General features: G+C 39.3%; 2 non-coding genes and 1 pseudogene across 2 annotated transcripts; all 3 read left to right on the top strand.

The window, feature by feature from the left end:
* Nucleotides 1-2513: 2513 nt before the first annotated feature.
* On the top strand, nt 2514-4500 carry LOC135962896 (small subunit ribosomal RNA). Its single transcript, XR_010576737.1, has one exon. It is a non-coding gene; the product is annotated as a small subunit ribosomal RNA (ribosomal RNA).
* Nucleotides 4501-5123: 623 nt separating this feature from the next.
* On the top strand, nt 5124-5303 carry LOC135962984 (5.8S ribosomal RNA). The gene has a single exon (XR_010576794.1). It is a non-coding gene; the product is annotated as a 5.8S ribosomal RNA (ribosomal RNA).
* A 330-nt stretch (nt 5304-5633) lies between these two features.
* Nucleotides 5634-15000, top strand: part of LOC135962941 (large subunit ribosomal RNA) — a 13695-nt pseudogene continuing 4328 nt past the window's right edge.

The raw sequence follows: 15000 nt of genomic DNA on the forward strand, positions 1-15000 counted from the left end.
CAAGTGCTCTGAATGTCAATGTGAAGAAATTCGAGTAAGCGTGGTTGATGAGATGAAAAAATTTATTACAAAAAAAAAAAATGATGGCTCAGTTCATCATTATTAAGCGATAATGAAAAAATACAAAGTAGTTTTACTCTAAAATTTATTACAAAAAAAAAAAATGATGGCTCAGTTCATCATTATTAAGCGATAATGAAAAAATACAAAGTAGTTTTACTCTAATTGAAAAAATTTATTACAAAAAAAAAATGATGGCTCCGCTATGTCATTATTAAGCGACAATGAAAAAATACAAAGTAGTTTTACTCTAATGCTGACAAAAATTTGATTCTGTCCAGTGCTCTGAATGTTGTCAATGTGAAGAAATTTCAGTAAGCGCTGTTGAACGGCGGCATTAAATATTAAGGTCTTAAGTTAGACAAAGTCCTCATCATCGAATTAGTGATGCATATGAATGGATTAACGAGATTCCTACTGTCCCTATATTTAAAAAAAAAATGTTGACTCTCATCACCACATCATTATGAAAAAAATTAATAAAATATTGGCTCATCACATTATTGTGAAGAAAATAATAAAATATTGGCTCATCCTATCATTATGAAGTAAAAAAAAGAAAAATACTGAGTAGTTTCATTCTAATTTCAAAGTAGAAAAATTTATTTAAAAAAAATGTTGGCTCTCATCGCCACATCATTGTGAAAAAAGAAAAAATATTGGCTCACACATAATTATTAAGCGATAAAAATAACGATAGAGTAGTTTTACTCTAATGCTTACACAAAAATGTGATACTGTAAGCGCGGTTGAACGGCGGAATTAAATATTAACGTCATTAGGTAGACAAAGTTCTCGTCATCTAATTAGTGACACATATGAATGGATTAACGAGTTTCCTACTGTCCCTAGGAAAATTATACTGTCCCTTGTTTGCTGATGATAGATGTATTAAAATTATTTAGTTTTACTCTACTCTACTCTATTACTTATACACAAAAATGTTGTTTGCTAATGAGATGAATGTATAGATGGATGGATGTATGTATTAAAATTATTTAGTTTTACTCCTCTACTAATAATAACAATACTACTACACAAAACAAAACAAAATATAAAATGTATTGTGGATTTAATAAAATCTATAATGATTTTCCTTTATAATAGTACCAAAAATAATAAAGAAAAGTTAAATTTTTATACAAATTTGTTAAATTTGTGAAAATAATACTATTTATTAGTTAAATGTTATAAATTGAAAAAAATGTGGACTAAAATCTATAATGATTTTCATACAAAATCCCAAAAATAATAAAGAAAAGTATATTTTTCATACAAATTTTTACAATTTAAGGAAATATTTCATAAAATAATAAAATTTTTGAAAAAATCGAAAATTTTTTATTTTGAAATATTGAACAATTTGAAAAGAAAATCTATTTAGATGTTGATATTAGTTCATATTGTATGAAATTTCTTAAAAAAATTATCAAAATCGATAAAATTTTATTTTAATTTTTCTTACTTAAAAATTAGTAATAATTCGTACGATTCATAATCAAAAAGAAAATTTCAAAAAAGTTGCTTAGAACTCAAGATATACAATTTTAAAGTTTCGGAAAACGAAATTGGCGGGGAAGTTGTATGTAACTATCTCTATATACTCTTGACATAAAATGCAGAGATACTAAATATTCACACAAAACATCAAAAATACTAATATACGGTGTGTTAAAATTGATTTAAGAATGAAAATCGAATGCGAATGATGATATTGTGCAAGAATGTTACAACGTGAATGTTGGAACTATTTGCTTGTTTTTTATATTGTGTATTGAGGTTTTTAAATATCTATTTTATTATTTGCGTTGAATATATGTGGTATAGTATTTTGTGTGTGGGGAGAGCAATGAAAACTTTTTTTAGTTTATTTGCCGCTAACGATGAATCTATTTAAGTTTGTCGACAAATTTTTTTAGTTTGTTGATTGAACTGTATAGTTATTCGTTAGTGTAATTATTTATTTTATTTTTTTTTTATAATTTTAATTTTTCTTTATTGAAATATTAAAATTAATTTTTATTCAATGTGCTAAAATTATTTATGATGCTTTGGTCTCTAGAACAAGAATTTTTTTATATTCTTGGGGATTTCAATATTTGCATTGGTAAATTTATTTTGTTAAAATCGAATAAAGAAAAATAAGTATTTTCTTAGTTTTTTTTATATAAGATTTTTTTGGTGAAGATTTTTTGGTGTTTTTCAAAAATGTATAAAATGTAAAAATGAAATATGAATGAAATGTAATTCTTAATTGCATATCAAAAAATATCATATATATTGAAAAATATTATATGATGCAATGTGAAATAAATGATAATAGAACAATATATTGTTTAAAAATCAAGAACAGTGAATTTGGAATGACGAATATGACGCGATAAAAAGCTGATTTTCGTTAAATTTCTTTTCAACTAAAACCAATTGAAAACAAATAATATAAATAAAACATTATTCTGGTTGATCCTGCCAGTAGTTATATGCTTGTCTCAAAGATTAAGCTATGCATGTCTAAGTACACACGAATTAAAAGTGAAACCGCAAAAGGCTCATTATATCAGTTATGGTTCCTTAGATCGTTAACAGTTACTTGGATAACTGTGGTAATTCTAGAGCTAATACATGCAATATAAATACGGACCTTTGGGACGTATGCTTTTATTAGGCTAAAACCAAGCGATCGCAAGATCGTTATTATGGTTGAACTCTAGATAACTTGCTGATCGTATGGTCTTGTACCGACGACAGATCTTTCAAATGTCTGCCCTATCAACTTTTGATGGTAGTATCTAGGACTACCATGGTTGCAACGGGTAACGGGGAATCAGGGTTCGATTCCGGAGAGGGAGCCTGAGAAACGGCTACCACATCTAAGGAAGGCAGCAGGCGCGTAAATTACCCACTCCCAGCTCGGGGAGGTAGTGACGAAAAATAACAATACAGGACTCATATTAGAGGCCCTGTAATTGGAATGAGTACACTTTAAATCCTTTAACAAGGACCTATTGGAGGGCAAGTCTGGTGCCAGCAGCCGCGGTAACTCCAGCTCCAATAGCGTATATTAAAGTTGTTGCGGTTAAAACGTTCGTAGTTGAACTTGTGCTTCATACGGGTAGTACAACTATAATTGTAGTTTGTACTGTACCTTATGTATGTAAGCGTATTACCGGTGGAGTTCTTATATGTATTAAATACTTGTATTTGTGCATATTCCTCCTATTTAAACCTGCTTCAGTGCTCTTCATCGAGTGTTGTTGTGGGCCGGTACAATTACTTTGAACAAATTAGAGTGCTTAAAGCAGGCTCCAAATGCCTGAATATTTTGTGCATGGAATAATGAAATAAGACCTCTGTTCTACTTTCATTGGTTTTTAGATCAAGAGGTAATGATTAATAGAAGCAGTTTGGGGGCATTAGTATTACGACGCGAGAGGTGAAATTCTTGGACCGTCGTAAGACTAACTTAAGCGAAAGCATTTGCCAAAGATGTTTTCATTAATCAAGAACGAAAGTTAGAGGTTCGAAGGCGATCAGATACCGCCCTAGTTCTAACCATAAACGATGCCAGCTAGCAATTGGGTGTAGCTACTATCATGGCTCTCTCAGTCGCTTCCCGGGAAACCAAAGCTTTTGGGCTCCGGGGGAAGTATGGTTGCAAAGCTGAAACTTAAAGGAATTGACGGAAGGGCACCACCAGGAGTGGAGCCTGCGGCTTAATTTGACTCAACACGGGAAAACTTACCAGGTCCGAACATAAGTGTGTAAGACAGATTGATAGCTCTTTCTCGAATCTATGGGTGGTGGTGCATGGCCGTTCTTAGTTCGTGGAGTGATTTGTCTGGTTAATTCCGATAACGAACGAGACTCAAATATATTAAATAGATGCTTTCAGGATTATGGTGTTTGAAGCTTTTGTAGCCTTCATTCATGAGTGCAGTAAAATGTGTGAGTGTTTGAATGTGTTTATGAAAGTGGAGCCGTACCTGTTGGTTTGTCCCATTATAAGGACACTAGCTTCTTAAATGGACAAATTGCGTCTAGCAATAATGAGATTGAGCAATAACAGGTCTGTGATGCCCTTAGATGTCCTGGGCTGCACGCGCGCTACAATGAAAGTATCAACGTGTATTTCCTAGACCGAGAGGTCCGGGTAAACCGCTGAACCACTTTCATGCTTGGGATTGTGAACTGAAACTGTTCACATGAACTTGGAATTCCCAGTAAGTGTGAGTCATTAACTCGCATTGATTACGTCCCTGCCCTTTGTACACACCGCCCGTCGCTACTACCGATTGAATTATTTAGTGAGGTCTCCGGACGTGATCACTGTAACGCCTTGTGTGTTACGGTTGTTTCGCAAAAGTTGACCGAACTTGATTATTTAGAGGAAGTAAAAGTCGTAACAAGGTTTCCGTAGGTGAACCTGCGGAAGGATCATTAATGTGTTCCTAACCGATAAAAAATTTTTTTTTATATATTTATATATAAAAAATATTAATAAAAAAAAAAACATAATGCCCTTTAAAAAAAAAGGCTAATAAAAATAAAATTAAAAATATTTAAATATTTTTTTTTTATAAAAAAAAAAGAGAAAAACACTAAAAGTGTTATTGAAAGAAAAACTCTTTAATAATAAAATAATATTATATTTAATAATATTATAAAAAAAGTCGTTGGAAATTATATATATATATAATATATTTTCTTTTATTCTCTTTTATTAAAAAAAGATGTACTGATTTATGAACTTAAATCATACATTGGATGGGAATATTTGAAATATATATAATATATTCATTTTAGTGTACTGGCAATACAATTTATTGTATATCCATACATTGCATAAAAATTAAACTCACAATTATAGTTGTACTTGTATACAAGTTAAAAAAAATTGTTCTTTCTAAAAGAACTAAGATATTCGCAACAAACTTTGTGGTATGTTTTAAAATTAAAAAAAATATTATTGAAGGAATTGATATATGCCAATTTGGTTTGGTGTATTTTTGATTTCTTTCAATAAACAAATTTATGAATTGCTATTTAAACAAAAATAAATATATCACTCTAAGCGGTGGATCACTTGGCTCATGGGTCGATGAAGAACGCAGCAAACTGTGCGTCATCGTGTGAACTGCAGGACACATGAACATCGACATTTTGAACGCATATCGCAGTCCATGCTGTAAGGTACTTTAATTTATAATTAGAGTGCTGCTTGGACTACATATGGTTGAGGGTTGTAAGACTATGCTAAATAAGTTGCTTTAAAAATCTTTTATATATTTAATATGTAAAATTTTTTAAAAGCACATGTTGTATTACTGGATATTCTACTATATTCATAATACTAAAAGTTAAAGATACAAAACCTCTAACGAATAAAATCAGAGTATTTAATATTATATATTTTATATTCATTTTTTTATTGAGGAAGGTCTAGCATAAAATATTTTTTTATGAAACTAGGATTGCCTCTCTATTAAAAAGAATTTTTTATTTAAACAGAAAATAAAAGAAATGATTTCTATTTGTGGTTTTGATATTTTATGATTTAAAAAATTTTTTTATTACAACCTCAACTCATATGGGATTACCCCCTGAATTTAAGCATATTAATGAGGGGAGGAAAAGAAACTAACAAGGATTTTCTTAGTAGCGGCGAGCGAAAAGAAAATAGTTCAGCACTAAGTCACTTTGTCTTTATGGCAAATGTGAGATGCAGTGTATGGAATGTCAAATTTCTAGTATGAGAAATTAACGATTTAAGTCCTTCTTAAATGAGACCATTTACCCAAAGAGGGTGCCAGGCCCGTATAACGTTAATGATTACTAGATGGCATTTCCAAAGAGTCGTGTTGCTTGATAGTGCAGCACTAAGTGGGTGGTAAACTCCATCTAAAACTAAATATAACCATGAGACCGATAGTAAACAAGTACCGTGAGGGAAAGTTGAAAAGAACTCTGAATAGAGAGTTAAATAGTACGTGAAACTGCTTAGAGGTTAAGCCCGATGAACCTGAATATCCGTTATGGAAAATTCATCTTTATGATTTTAATATTTATAATATTATAATAATGGTGTGCATTTTTTCTATAAAGGACATTGTAATCTATTAACATAAATATATTTATCATAAGATCATTTGCTTAAGTTTATTCAAATTATTTTGCTTGCATTTTAATATCGAATAAATGCTTTTGATTTGATAAAGTGTTGATAGATTTATTATATATAGTGCTTAAATATTTATATTTTATAATAGCATATTGATCATTGATCTTTATGTTTATTATATGCACTTATATGATTAACAATGCGAAAGATTCAGGATACCTTCGGGACCCGTCTTGAAACACGGACCAAGGAGTCTAACATATTTGCAAGTTATTGGGAATAAAAACCTAATAGCGTAATTAACATAACTTAATTTAATGGGATTAGTTTTTAGCCTATTTATAGTCTATTAATTCAATCCCGGGGCGTTCTATACAGTTATGTATAATAGTATTTATATTATTTATACCTCTAACTAGAGCGTACCTTGAGCATATATGCTGTGACCCGAAAGATGGTGAACTATACTTGATCAGGTTGAAGTCAGGGGAAACCCTGATGGAAGACCGAAACAGTTCTGACGTGCAAATCGATTGTCAGAATTGAGTATAGGGGCGAAAGACCAATCGAACCATCTAGTAGCTGGTTCCCTCCGAAGTTTCCCTCAGGATAGCTGGTGCATTTAAAAATTATGTAAAATAATCTTATCTGGTAAAGCGAATGATTAGAGGCCTTAGGGTCGAAACGATCTTAACCTATTCTCAAACTTTAAATGGGTAAGAACCTCACCTTTCTTGGTATGAAGGTAGTGGTTGTGATATAATGTGCCCAGTGGGCCACTTTTGGTAAGCAGAACTGGCGCTGTGGGATGAACCAAACGTAATGTTACGGTGCCCAAATTAACAACTCATGCAGATACCATGAAAGGCGTTGGTTGCTTAAAACAGCAGGACGGTGGACATGGAAGTCGTAATCCGCTAAGGAGTGTGTAACAACTCACCTGCCGAAGCAACTAGCCCTTAAAATGGATGGCGCTTAAGTTGTATACCTATACATTACCGCTAAAGTAAATGGTTTATGTTCAATTTCGGTTGGATTATAAACTTTGAAACTTTAGTGAGTAGGAGGGTACAATGGTGAGCATAGAAGTGTTTGGCGTAAGCCTGCATGGAGCTGCCATTGGTACAGATCTTGGTGGTAGTAGCAAATAATCGAATGAGACCTTGGAGGACTGAAGTGGAGAAGGGTTTCGTGTGAACAGTGGTTGATCACGAGTTAGTCGGTCCTAAGTTTAAGGCGAAAGCCGAAAATTTTCAAGTTATAATGAAAAGGAAGTAAAATTGCTTAGTAATTAAACACTTGAATAATTTTGAACGAAAGGGAATACGGTTCCAATTCCGTAACCTGTTGAGTATCCGTTTGTTATTAAATATGGGCCTTGTGCTCATCCTGGCAACAGGAACGACCATAAAGAAGCCGTCGAGAGGTATCGGAAGAGTTTTCTTTTCTGTTTTATAGTCGTACTACCATGGAAGTCTTTCGAAGAGAGATATGGTAGATGGACTAGAAGAGCATGACATTTACTGTTGTGTCGATATTTTCTCCTCGGACCTTGAAAATTTATGGTGGGGTCACGCAAACTTCTCAACAGGCCGTACCAATATCCGCAGCTGGTCTCCAAGGTGAAGAGTCTCTAGTCGATAGAATAATGTAGGTAAGGGAAGTCGGCAAATTAGATCCGTAACTTCGGGATAAGGATTGGCTCTGAAGATTGAGATAGTCGGGCTTGATTGGGAAGCAATAACATGGTTTATGTACTCGTTCTGGGTAAATAGAGATTCTCGGATCTTGTTCCCCGGATAGTAGTTACGTAGCCAATTGTGGAACTTTCTTGCTAAAATTTTTAGGGAATTATCGCAAGATATATTCCTTTTAAATTATAACGACTATCAATTAACAATCAATTCAGAACTGGCACGGACTTGGGGAATCCGACTGTCTAATTAAAACAAAGCATTGTGATGGCCCTAGCGGGTGTTGACACAATGTGATTTCTGCCCAGTGCTCTGAATGTCAAAGTGAAGAAATTCAAGTAAGCGCGGGTAAACGGCGGGAGTAACTATGACTCTCTTAGTAACTATGACACCTATCCTTACGGACGAAGTGTTGGTGAGCGCCTCCAGTACCACCATGAACTTACGAGAGCGAGCAATTAGGGGTTCTAACAATACAATGGGAAGAATGAATGTTTCCTCCATACCTGAAAGTAGTGGTTCAGGGAACGGAGATAATATTTTAATGGATATTCAAGCCACTACATCGATCCCATTGTCTGAACATTTGCAGGACAGGGACAGAAATTCTAACCATGTGACATCAGCCGCCCCTGAGAATCACATTTCTAACCAATCATTGCCTGCCGCCCCAGGTGATCATAGGAACACAGTAGCTCTTAACTTAGGTGAAGGGGTTAGTAGTGTTAGTATGGTAACTGAGCAGGCAGTTAACCAAAGTGGGTTGGTTGTGGGGGGTAGCGGCCCTGCTTCCAACTCACACCCTTGTGTCGTATGTGAACGCTCATTCTCGACGAAGTCGGGATTGGGTGTTCATATTAGACGTGCACACCCTGACGTATCTGACCAGATGAATGTCAGGTCAGATAAAAAGGCACGATGGAACGATGAAGAAATTTCGTTATTGGCTTGTACCGAAGCGGAACTCACCTCCTCAGGTGGGGTACGGTTCATGAATCATGCTCTTCATGAGCGATTCGCGCATCGCACTGTCGAGGCAATCAAGAAAATGCGCCAGAGAAGTGAATACAAGGTCAAGGTCCAGACCTATCTCACGCGCTTGGTTGACCCAAACAGAGGACCCACAAATATTGCGACTGCGTGGGTACAAAGCCAACAAACGACAATGGAAACATCTGAAATCGTGGCTGAGACTGATCCTATCGTGGACAGTCCAGTCCCCGGGGACGCTCCTACAGTGGACGACCCGATAAAATCCTTTTTGCTTAGTCTAGGGGATCTTGATATTGATAGTTATAGTGCTCCTTATCTGAATTCGATTGTACGTAGTGTCAATGATGATGATAAGGATCATGTCCTACTTAGACTGTCTGGATATTTAGATGAGATATTTCCACCCAATCTCGAATCTAGACAGCGTGTCCGCCCGAGACAACCTCCTACTTTTACTAATAGACGTAAGAGGCGTAGACATGAGTATGCAAAGGTCCAACGTGACTGGCGCAAGCACAATGGCAGATGTATCAAAGCGATCCTAGACGACACTGAGAGTTGCTCGCAACCAGCCAGAGATGTAATGGAAACCTATTGGAGAGAAGTTATCGAACGTGAGGAGCATTCGGCGCCTCTACGTGAAGATCATGCTAGATTTTCTAGGGGCAATATATGGTATCCGATAAGTCGCTCAGACTTAAAGGCCTCCATGCCCGTACATACCACCTCGCCCGGCATTGACGGGATCACATCAAGGCAATTCAGGGCGCTACCAATAGAAATATTGGAACGCGTTTTTAACCTGTTTATGTGGTGTGGTAAGGTACCAAGACGTTTCCGTGAGGCCAAGACTATTTTTCTCCCAAAGAAGCAAAAGCCCTTACTTCCAGAGGATTATAGGCCAATCACTCTCACGTCGATTCTTCTTCGGTGGTTTCATTCCATCCTGGCAAAGAGAATATCTCGGTGTATCAAGTTTGAACGCAGTCAAAAAGGATTCATGCCTACTGATGGGTGTGCTGATAACACGACCTTGATAGATCATCTTCTCAGGGAGCATCATCAAAATTATGCTTCTTGCCATATTGCGGTCCTTGATGTCAGCAAAGCCTTTGATTCTGTGTCTCATAATACAATTTATGGGACTCTTGAATCGTACGGCCAACCACAGGAGTTGGTCGACTATATTAGACATATATATTCCACATCGCGCATTAGATTCTCTGGCGATTCATGGGTTTCGGATCAACTGGTTTTACCCGGGAGAGGAGTAAAGCAGGGAGACCCCTTGTCTCCAGTACTGTTCAACTTAGTGATGGACAGACTGATCCGAAAACTCCCGCCAGAGTTAGGATGCAAGATTGGAAATTTTATGACTAATATTGCTGCTTTTGCTGACGACTTGGTCATCTGGGCATCAACTCCACTCGGTCTTCAGAAGTTGCTTGATATAGCCAGTGAGTTCCTTGGCTCTTGTGGACTTAAATTGAACAGCGCCAAATGTCTGTCGGTGTCCATTAAAGGACAACCTAAACAGAAACGTTCGGTGGTTGTACAAAAAGAGTTCTATGTTGAGGGACGGGCCATAAGAGCACTGAAGAGGACCGAAGAGTGGAAATACCTAGGTGTGACTTTCACCGCAGAAGGCAGAACTAAGGTGGATTTGAAGGCGCCCCTTAGAGAGAAGTTAGATCGGCTCACAAGAGCACCCCTAAAACCACAGCAGAGGTTGTTTGCACTTAGATCGGTATTGATACCTCAACTTTATCATGTACTGACCCTCGGGAACGTTATGATTGGTTGCTTAAGGGGTATCGATAGGACAATTAGGGCCTACTTACGAAAATGGCTCAGCTTGCCAGACGATGTTCCAATCGCGTACTTCCATGCTTCCGTGGAGGATGGCGGTCTGGGCATTGTTGCGCTTAGGTGGCAAGCACCGCTGTTGAGACTTAAGCGTCTACAAGAATTACAATTACCACTCCCAAGTGGGATTGTTTCTGTGGATACTTTCGTTGCTTCAGAGGTCGCCAAAGTTGAAAGACGTTTAGATACAGGAGAAGTTAGGATCCTAAGCAAGGGGGATTTAAAAGCTTTCTGGGCAGATCGCTTGTACAAATCTTTTGATGGGCGTGGTTTACTACATAGTAGTGATCACAAACAAGCCCAACGTTGGATAAGGGAACCGACTAGACTTTTGTCTGGAAGGGACTTTATCAATTGTATAAAGTTGCGTATTAATGCGCTCCCTACACGTTCAAGATGTACCCGTGGGAGGACATCAGATCGAAAGTGCCGTGCAGGATGTGATGCTCAGGAAACTTTGAATCATATAGTTCAGGGATGTTTTAGAACGAAAAGGGATAGGACGAATAGACATGATAGTGTAGTTAAATTTATGGGAAGGAGTCTGAGGGCTAAAGGACTTCAGGTTGTAGTAGAAGATCAATTGCAAACAACCTCTGGGATCAGGAAACCTGACATTGTGGTTTTAAAAGGGGAAAAGATCTATGTGCTAGACGCACAGGTCGTTACAGATGGTCGTGATTTGTCTAATATGCACAAGGAAAAGACGGACAAATACAATACACAGGGCGTTATTAGGGCACTGACAGAAAAATACGGACGCAACCAGGTGCAATTTTGCGCAATAACACTTAATTGGAGAGGAGTTTGGTCTAGGGATTCAGTGAATAGGTTAGTTGAGTGGGGGTTGTTAGGGAAGAGGGAAACCGCTTTAATTAGTACTAGAGTTATGATAGGAGGTATTATATCGCACAGAAGGTTCATGGGGTCTCGCAGCAATAGATCGGGTATCGGTTAGGTTAGCATACCGTTTCACCATTTTTTTGACTCCTGTAGGCATCTCTTATGAGGTGTCTCCAGGAATTTTTGTTTTATTTTGACTAAGTTAAAGTAAATTACGTGCAGCCTGCGGGATCGGGCTTAATTTAGGACAGCTCTACCTAGTCCGGACTAGGTTAGTACGGACACCGCCTCTCGTTTCCGTCGAGGCAAGGTCACTCCTTGATCGGGGAGGAGTGGGTGTGAGTTTGGTGGGTTCGATCGTAAAAAAAAAAATAGCCAAATGCCTCGTCATCTAATTAGTGACGCGCATGAATGGATTAACGAGATTCCTACTGTCCATATCTACTCACTTGTGCGTTTTACGTTGAGCTGATCAGACGTGTTTTTATAAGCGGACTTTCGGTACGTAAATTTAAAGTGTTATAGTGCGAATATTAAAAAGAGCGATAGTGGATTTTAAAGCTTGGACTCAGTAGATTCGGGAGAAAGTGATATTTTGTGAATCGGTTGGCGGATGCCTAAGATATAGGCAGATTAAAAATCGGTTGACGAAGAATCAAACGTGTGTATTATTATACATAGTGTGTGTGTGTGTATAATAAAAGTTGAGACTCCGCTGACAAGGTGTCTCAAGGCCAAACTCCGGCGGCAGTTTTTGGTGTTGCCATACGGCGTGTGAGATTGTCGGTGTTGCCACTTGTGAAGCGGGTAACACGGTGCAGGTAAGGCAGTGCGGGTAAGGCAGTGTGTCGGTAAGACAGTGTCGGTAAGGCAGTGTGTCGGTAAGGCAGTGTCGGTAAGGCAGTATCGGTCGGTATTTTTGTGGGACGAATAAAACCGCATTGGTAAGGCAGTGCAAACTGCATTGGTAATACGGTTCATTTCCGGTCGGTAAGGCAGTTCACTTCCGGTTTTGGTTCGACCATTTACAGTTTGTGTCTCCGCTAAGTGGTGCGTGTCTCCACTAAGTGGTTGGTGTCTGTGATATTTTGTATTTTGGTGTCTCTACTATTAGGGGCATTCGCATTATAGTACATTTTTGCTGACGGACAGTAGGGGTATTCCTGTAAATTGGAAATTTTTTCTGATTGGTTTATTTTCGTGAGTATACTGTTTTTTGAGTTACTTTCGACAGTTTCTGGTTTGAATAGGTAGATATGCCGCCTGCGGGCAAGAAGAAGGGCGAAAAGCCGAAAGCGAAGGGTGATGCGTCGGACATGACTACGACTGATGGAGGTGAGAGGGTGTTGCCGCCGGTAAGCGTACGTATTGTTAGACATACGGAGAGCGAGTTATCGAGCACAGAGATGGAGGATGAAGTCAAACGATTTAAGGTCGGCTCTCCTAAGCCCAAACGTACTGCTGCTGTTACTCCTGATGCTGCTCCTGCCGATGTTCCAGCTGCTGGTGATGCTATGGAGGTGTCGGATGTTACATCCGGTCCTAGCCTCAAGAGGGTGCGTGGACGTAAAAGGCCACAACCAGTCATGGACACTGGTTTAGTTGGCCAGATGAAGGCCGTGAGTGCTGCTTTGCTGGAGTTGGTGATGGCTGATGGTGTTGGGGCTGAGCTGGCCAAGGGCGTGATGGAGCATTCCAGCAAGTTTGAGGTGCTGCTTTTTGGCCTTATGGCAGAGAACGAGCGGTTGAAAGGGCGCCTCGATGTGTACGAGGGTGGTAAGGTGGCTGGGGTGCAGTCGGCGGCCTTTAGGGCTCCCATGGCACCTCCGGTGACTACTAGGCGTAGCGGTGTTTCTGGTGGGGCTATTGTTGCTGCTCCGGTTGCTGTTGTGCCAAAGCCTGTGGAAACGTGGTCGGTGGTGGTTAAGGGGAAGCAGGGTGTCTCATCCAAGGAAGTGGTAGAGAAAGTGCAGAGGGAGGTTGGCCCCACTTTGGGTGTTCGCGTGCACACGTTGCGGCCTATGCGCGATGGCGGAGCGGTCATTAGGACCCCGTCCGTAGCTGAGAGGGAGAAGGTTGCGAAGAATGCCAAGTTCGGTGAGGTTGGGTTGGAGGTTTCGGTAAAGGACAAGCTAGGTCCAAGGGTGGTCGTGCAGCGCGTTCATCCGGAGATATCTCCCGATGAGTTTATGCAGGAGCTCTACGACCTAAATTTTAGGCGTAGGATGACTCCTGATGACTACAAACGCTCAATTAGATTGGTGACAGCTCCGTGGAAGCCTACAGGCGGGCCGGTTAGTGTTGTTTTAGAGGGCAGTAGCGAGGCCATGCAGCAATTGCTGGACAATGGCCGGTGTTATATTAAATGGTTTTCTTTCCTGGTTCGCCCACATGATGCCGTGCCGAGTTGCTTTAGATGCCTGGGCTTTGATCACCTTGTGAGGGACTGCAGAATGACGGAAGGAGTTTGTCGCCTATGCGGACAGGTTGGCCATTTGGCATCTCGCTGTGTCAACGAGATCCACTGTAGAAATTGTGCTTTTAAGGGACTCCCGGCGAATCATCTTATGATGTCAGCCGCCTGTCCGGTATATAGCGGTATAGTAGCGAGGGCAAACGCGCGCCATTAAGATGGAGGGTACGGATATTAAAATTCTGCAGCTTAACTGCCATTTCGGTGATTTGTGAACTAGGTCAGGCGATGTACAACCTGAATGCGACTTTTGCACTCGTGCAGGAGCCGTATACCACGGATGGTCACATCAGGGGTTTGCCGGGGGGTATGCGTGCGTTTACGTCCGTAAACGCACGCATACCCCCCGGGGGCAACGCCGCTGTTATAATAAAGGGCAACGCCGCTGTTATAATAAAGGGTTATAATAAAGGGCTGTATAAATAAAGGGCAACGCCGCTGTTATAATAAAGGACAGTCACATTAACTGTACGGTTGTTAGTAGGAGTGATTGGGGAGTCTGCGTTAGCGTGGAGGGTGGTTTTGGTAGGATGCTACTGACAAGCATCTACTGTAGGTTTGGGGGACCTCTTGAACCCTATTTAGGGTACATGGATTCGGTACTACTACTGGATAGTAGTTCACCTGTAATCCTTGGTTTAGACGCAAATGCATGCTCTCGCATGTGGTTCTCTAAGATGAGCGGGAATACTTCTGCTCATCAGAACTACTTGCGAGGTGTCATGCTTAGTGAATGGCTGGTCACAAAGCGGCTCATTGTCCTCAATGAGCCTAGTGAGATGTACACTTTTGATGATCCAAGAGGATGTAGTGACATTGACGTGACGTTAGCCAATGTGGGGGCAATGACAGAATACCGTTTTAGCTGGAAGATTAGGGATGACTTTGGTGTGAGTGATCATAGTCTCATTGAGATTGTGGTCTCCCACCAACGGGCAACGGACGGGACGTAC

The sequence above is a fragment of the Calliphora vicina genome, chromosome X (genome assembly GCF_958450345.1).
Source record: "Calliphora vicina chromosome X, idCalVici1.1, whole genome shotgun sequence".
In the NCBI taxonomy this organism is placed as follows: Eukaryota; Metazoa; Arthropoda; class Insecta; order Diptera; family Calliphoridae; genus Calliphora; species Calliphora vicina.